This window comes from Prionailurus bengalensis, chromosome B4, assembly GCF_016509475.1.
Source record: "Prionailurus bengalensis isolate Pbe53 chromosome B4, Fcat_Pben_1.1_paternal_pri, whole genome shotgun sequence".
NCBI lineage: Eukaryota > Metazoa > Chordata > Mammalia > Carnivora > Felidae > Prionailurus > Prionailurus bengalensis.
The window spans coordinates 135,563,245-135,570,138 of NC_057358.1; positions in this window are offsets into that span (position 1 = coordinate 135,563,245).

Below are 6,894 nucleotides of genomic sequence, written 5' to 3' on the forward strand. Positions count from 1 at the left end.
AGGTTCAAGGTTACCAGGGTCTGAGGAAGAAAAGGATTGGGGAGTTATTAATTAACGGAGAGAGTTCTTGTTGGGGATGATGAAAACGTTTGGATATAGTGATAATGGTTGTACAGTATTCTAAATGTTTAATGCCACTCAATTGTACATTTAAAACGATAAATGTGCTACATATATTTTAACGTACATACACACGCGTGCAGGCACACACACACACACACACACAGCTGGCAAAATATGAGGCTGGAACTCGGGGAGGGATCAGTGCTGGAGATGCTCATGTGAGGTTGAACACTGCTCCCTCTGAAGCTAGAGAAATGTCGAAGTTCACCCAGGCAGATCACACAGCAAGAAAGCGAGACCGAGGATGAAACTCCAGCAAGTGTTTACTTGTAAGGACTACAGAGGAGCAGGAGGAAGGGAGGGAGCAGAAGAGATGGCAACAGATTTAAAATGACCAGCTGGAGGGGCGCCTGGGTGGCGCAGTCGGTTAAGCGTCCGACTTCAGCCAGGTCACGATCTCGCGGTCCGTGAGTTCGAGCCCCGCGTCGGGCTGATGGCTCAGAGCCTGGAGCCTGTTTCCGATTCTGTGTCTCCCTCTCTCTCTGCCCCTCCCCCGTTCATGCTCTGTCTCTCTCTGTCCCAAAAATAAATAAACATTGAAAAAAAAATTTAAAAAAATATATATGAGGATCAAAGAGAAGAGAAAGAACAAATCGTGGCTTGAGAGGGCGAGGAAGGTAGGTTTGTTTATTTAGGATATAGGTACTCTGGGGGCGCCTGGGGGCGCCTGGGTGGCTCAGTAGGTTGAGCGTCCGACTTCGGCTCGGGTCATGATCTCACGGTCCGTGAGTTCTAGCCCCGCGTTGGGCTCTGTGCTGACAGCTCAGAGCCTGGAGGCTGCTTCGGATTCTGTGTCTCCCTCTCTCTCTCTGAGCCTCCCCCATTCATGCTCTGTCTCTCTCTGTCTCAAAAATAAAGAAACGTTAAAAAAAAAAAATAAGATAAAGGTACTCTGAAGTGAAAGATGAGGTGGCCATGGAAAGAAGGGGGAAATGATGGTACAGAGTCTAAGGAGAGGCAGGAGACCAAGGCATGTCAAGAACCGCAAGGAAGGATCAACACCGGTGAGAAAAAGAATGTCCCTTTCTCTGAGGACGGAAATAGATGCCATTACAGGGGAAGCGGCCGTGCTCTCAGAGTCAAAACTAAGGCGTGTGGTCTAAAAAACGCACGTACACTTTCAGAGACAAACCCAACAGTAGTTCGCCAATGCTTCCCAAATTTTAACATGCATGCAAATCACTTCAGCATCTTGTTAAAGGGCAGATTCTGATTGAGTGAGTCTGCGAGTCTGCATCTCCAGCAAGCTTCCAGATGAGACAGATACTGTTTATCTGCCTACCACAACCAGAGGAGTAAGCACTGTCCAGTCTGGGAGCAGCTAGCCACATGTGGCTTTTAAGCTTTAAAAGGTGGCAAGTCTAGGGGCACCTGGGTGGATCAGTTGGTTGAGCGTCTGACTCTTGATCTTAGCTCAGGTCATGATCCCAGGATCGTGGGATTGAGCCCTGTGTTGGGCTCTGTGCTGAGTGCGAGCCTGCTTAAGATTCTCTCTCTCTCCCTCTGCCCCTCTCCCCCCTCCCCCCTAAAATAAAAAGTAAAATAAAATAAAATAAAATGTGCAAGTATGAATTGAGCTGTCTTAAGTGTAGTAGGTATAAAACACTCACCAGATTTTGAAGACTTAATATGAAAAGAAGAATGTAAAACATCTCAATAATGTATATATACTATATATAGATTTTATTTTTGTTTTGTTTCTATATTTTATTATGGAAAATTTCAAACATATACAGTATCACAGATGAGTACAAGTCCCCATGTACCCATCTTATGGGTTGAAATGTGTCCCCCGAAAAAGATATGGTGGAGTCCTAGCCTTCACTACCTGTGAACATGACCTTATTTGGAAACAGGGTCTTTATAAAGATAATGAAGTTAAAAGGAGGTCATTAATCCAATATGACAGGTGCCCTTATAAAAGAGGGAAATTTGGGGCACCTGGGTGGCTCAGTCAGGTAAGTGTCCGACTCTTGGTTTCAGCTCAGGTCATGATCTCACAGTTCATGAGATCGAGCCTTATATCCAGCTCAGTGCTGACAGTGCATAGCCTGCTTAGAATTCTCTCTCTCTCCCTCCTCTCTCTCTCTCTTTCTCTCTCTCTCTCTCTCTCTCTCTGCCCCTTCTCTGCTCATGTGTGCATCTCTCTCTCAAAACAAATAAGACATTAAAAAAAAAAAAGAGTGGGCTGCCTAGGTGGCTCAGTGGGTTAAGCATCTGACCGGTTCAGGTCACGATCTCACTGTTTGTGACTTCGAGCCCCACGTTGGGCTCTGTGCTGACAGCTCAGAGCCTGGAAGCCTGCTTTGGATTCTGTGTCTCCCTTGCTCTCTGCCCCTCCCCCGCTCGCATTCTGTCTCTCTGTCCCTCTCTCTCAAAAAGTAAATAAACATTAAAAAAAATTTTTTTGAAAGAGGGAAATTTGAACACAGAGGCAGACATACACGGAGTACAGACAACACGAAGCCCCAGAAAACACTGTGTGTAGATGAAGGCAGAGATTGGAGTGATACATCTACAAGCCAACAAATGCCAAAGATTGCCAACAAACCATCAGAAGCTGGGATAGAGGCATGGCCAGATTCTCCCTCAAGACTTCGGAAAGAACCAACACCGCCGACATCTTGCCCTTGGACATCCACCCTCCAGAACTGCCCGGCAAGAAATTTCTATCGTGTTAAGTCCCCGGTTGTGGTTCTTTGTTCCAGGCAAACTCACACAGCCCGTCACCAAACTTCATCTCCGACCATACCCACTTCTCAGATGATTTAAAAAGGAAAAGTGAGGAAGAGGAGGCATCCCAAATAGAAAGCCATCCCAGGCCGATGTCTCTGCGGGGGTGAGCGTGGGTGCCACAGTGGCCCTAGGACCCCCGGGGAAGATCGTGCGGAAGAATCAGAACGGTTCAGCTGTCTTGCTAATGGCCAGTCGGGTTTGGACCAGCCTTTCCTTGACGGAGTGTGGTCCTCTCCACTGCAGGGGCCAGAAGGAGCCTTATTAACTTCCCCTGAGCTTTCACACTCACTCCAGACCGTGGCCAGATCCTTGAAGGTACCCAATTACCACATGAGCACAAGAAGTAAAGGCGCCGCTTTTGCTCCTCCAACCCAATCTTGAAATAAGCCCTAATCCGTTTAAACTGGGATAGAATCAACGGAGTACGGTATAGAGTACAGAGGATGTGACCTCATCTCAAGGTTTGGGTTTGGTTTTTCCGACCCTTCTCTTTCCTCTTCTACCCTTTTCGATTTAAGTGTTACAGCACGTTTCTTCCAAACACTCTCAGGTGGCTACGTCCCCGGCCCCGTCCTTGAGACTGAGCCCCTGGAAACCACAGCCTGGCCTCACTGCCTCCCCACCTCACCTCCCATTCACTTTTCAATTCTCCAGGCCAGCATTCTGACGCCATCTTGCCGCTGAACTGGGTGACCTTTTAGCCTCGCGCTCGCATGGACGTGGTTCCATCTTCCATTTTTGTTGTTCTCTCTGCGGCTCTTGACGCTGTTGACCACTCCCTTCTCGACAGGTTCTCCTCTTTTCGGTTTCCCACGGACCACGCACGGCTGCTTCTCTTGCCACGGGTCTGCCCACGCTGACTCAATTTCCCTTTGTCGGTCCAGGACATCCCAAGGCTCCCCAGGATCTCCGGGACCTTTTCCCTTCTCGCGTGACACGCCCTCCCAGCAGACTCCGTTCAACTCCATGGCGTCATTTGCCGCCTGGATGCCCACAGTTCCAATTCTATATCTCCGTCCTTAAGAGCACTAAACATTGTCTTTTTATTACATGTCATATATAGAAGAATGTAGAAGACACCTACGACATTATAAAGACTTGCAAAAATAATAAGGCAAACACCCAAATAACCACCACATGGGTTAAGATGAAATACTGCCATCATCTTAGAAGGAGTCTGTGTGTCTCTTCCTGATCACGTTCCCAAGAGTAAGAATTAATAGGTTCCAGGGATTAGGACGTGCACATCTTTTGGAGGCTTTTTCCTACCTACTGCGATGTATTTTTAGCTTTGTCCTGTTTCTGAACCTCTTTTTTTTTTTTTTAAGATTTAATCGATTCATTTTTTTTTTTAAGTAAACTACCCACCCAACGTGGGGCTCGAATTTACCACCGCGATCAAGAGTCTCGTGCTCTACTGACCCGACCTTCTTATAAAGTGCTTTGCCCTGTCATTCTCTTTCACTTCTGTCGCTCGACATTATCTTTGTAACAGCATCTATGCTGGCGTGTAGAGCATTCCTTCTTTCGTCATTGTTGTATTCAAGTCCATCAAATCCATATACTACAATCTGCTTAGCCATGTCTTCGTTGACGGCACTTAGATCCTTTCAGCTCTTGGCCTTCGCCAGCACGTATCATCCTGATGCACACGTGCACCGGTTTCTTCAGGTTCTACACCTACGCGTGGAACCGCTGGGTCACAGCGTATCAACCTTCAACGTCAACGGTTGAAGCCAAACTGTTTCTCAGGGGGCCTCAAGTTAGACCTCCCACCAGCGGTTTCAACCGCTCTGTACCTTACCCAGGGCTTGATGTCGTCAGACTTTTTCTCTTTCGCCCATCTGGCAGGTGCGTAAAGGTATCAGCCGGTGTCTAAGTAAGTGAGCAGGGGCTTTTCAACAGGAAGAATTTAATAGTGGAAATGAAATAAGGGCTCCGGGCGACGTTGGCACGGAAGGGAGAGCACGCTAAGAAAGACTGCAGGACTCGTAATCGCAGGAAGTCAACACAGTTCCTGGGGCTACAGCAGCAAAAGGGAGGAAGACTGATACATCCTCTGACACAAGCTGCTGGGGAAGGGGGCTCCCCAGAGCACCTCTTTGTAGCCTGCGGCTCAATGAATTTTACCTTTAGCCTCCTAGCCATTTCTTCTGTTGTCCTCATCTTGAGGGCACACACCAGTACCCACCAGTCACCCAGGGTCAGAATCCTGGCAGTCACCCTCCTCTTCCAGACTCCCCCTTCCTCTTCAGTGCCTCTTCTCTTTCCTGTCACATAACCCTGCCCGACACCAGACATGCTTCTCTAGTCTAGCTCCCAGCACGTGATCTTATGCAAACTGCCTGCTCAGGAAATGTTTCTTTAATGAATCTGAAAACAAACATAATGGTGTGGAGACAAGATGAACCCTAAGATCCCCCTCGAGTGGCAGGGTACCTGGCTGGCTCAGTCAGTTCAGCATGCCATTGTTGACCTCAGGGTTGTAGGTTCAAGCCCCACACTGGGTGTAGCGATTACTTAAAAATAAAATCTTAAAAAAAAAAAAAAAAAAAGGGAGGGAGAGAGAAAGTGGCTTCCCTTTCTAACCCGAGGCAACAGGAGGACAGGGTGGCTGGGCTGACAGCGTGGCTGTACCAGCTGCTGAACTCCTGAAATGTGCTCATACCTGATGGTACAGGGTCTCTCCATGCTCCTCCCAGGGACTCCCTGCGGACCTCCCTGGTCACAAGGGGCTAGAACCCTCTAGTCTGGTAGGTGGTTGCACGTTTTTTTGTTGTGTTTTGTTGTTGTTGTTGTTGTTGTTGTTGGTTTGATGCTTATTTATTTCTTTTGAGAGAGACAGAGCGAGCCAGAAGAGGAGGTATGGAGAGACAGAGAACCCCAAGCAGGCTCCACACTGTCAGCACAGAGCCCCACATGGGGAGCAAACCCACAAACTGTGAGACCACGGCCCAAGCAGAAATCAATGTTGGACACTTAAGTGACTGAGCCGCCCGGGCACCCCACATTTTGACTATCACTCCAGAAGGGTGAGTTTGCAGGGGGAGAGGGTTTCACTGAGTCAAGATCCGTCGGTTTGAGTGAACCCTATTTTGTGACTTTTAAAAAAATTTTTTTAATGTTTTTATTAATTTATTTTTGAGACAGAGAGAGACAGAGCATGAGCAGGGGAGGGACAGAGAAAGAGGGAGACACAGAACCCGAAGCAGGCTCCAGGCTCTGAGCTGACAGCACAGAGCCCGACGCGGGGCTCAAACCCACAAGTGGTGAGATCATGACCTGAGCTGAAGTCGGACACTCAACGACTGAGCCACCCAGGCGCCCCTCTATTTTGTGACTTTTAAGCCCTAAATGAAATCAACTGAAAACCCACTGTCTCTGGACCAAAGAAGAGAAAAAGGAGAAACTGTGGGTATTCTCAGGACGGGCTATTTGCTTTGCTTTGTTTGTTTGTTTGTTTGTTTAAAAGAGATATAGAGGGGCGCCTGGGTGGCGCAGTCGGTTAAGCGTCCGACTTCAGCCAGGTCACGATCTCGCGGTCCGTGAGTTCGAGCCCCGCGTCGGGCTCTGGGCTGATGGCTCAGAGCCTGGAGCCTGTTTCCGATTCTGTGTCTCCCTCTCTCTCTGCCCCTCCCCCATTCATGCTCTGTCTCTCTCTGTCCCAAAAATAAATAAACGTTGAAAAAAAATTAAAAAATAAAAATAAAAAAATAAAAGAGATATAGAGTCATCTCCCTCTCCCATATCAGTCCCTTTAGGGCTCTAAGGAAACAGGTCAGGGAAGGGCATGAAGGGAAGGGGCGGAGGGAACAGCTGACCTCGCCAAGACACTTCAGCCACCGTGCCTGGGGAGGCCTGCTGGCACAGGGCGGGCCGGCAGGCCAGCAGTCAGTTTAGCCTGCGGACAGTGGAGCAGGGGGCGTCAAAGCCTGAGTTACCGGCTCCAGGACTGCGCGCCAGGACTTCGTGCTGGCAAAGAGCTTTTAACAGCTCCCGACTGCCAAGCTTCCCTGGAGGATGGCGCTCACTCTG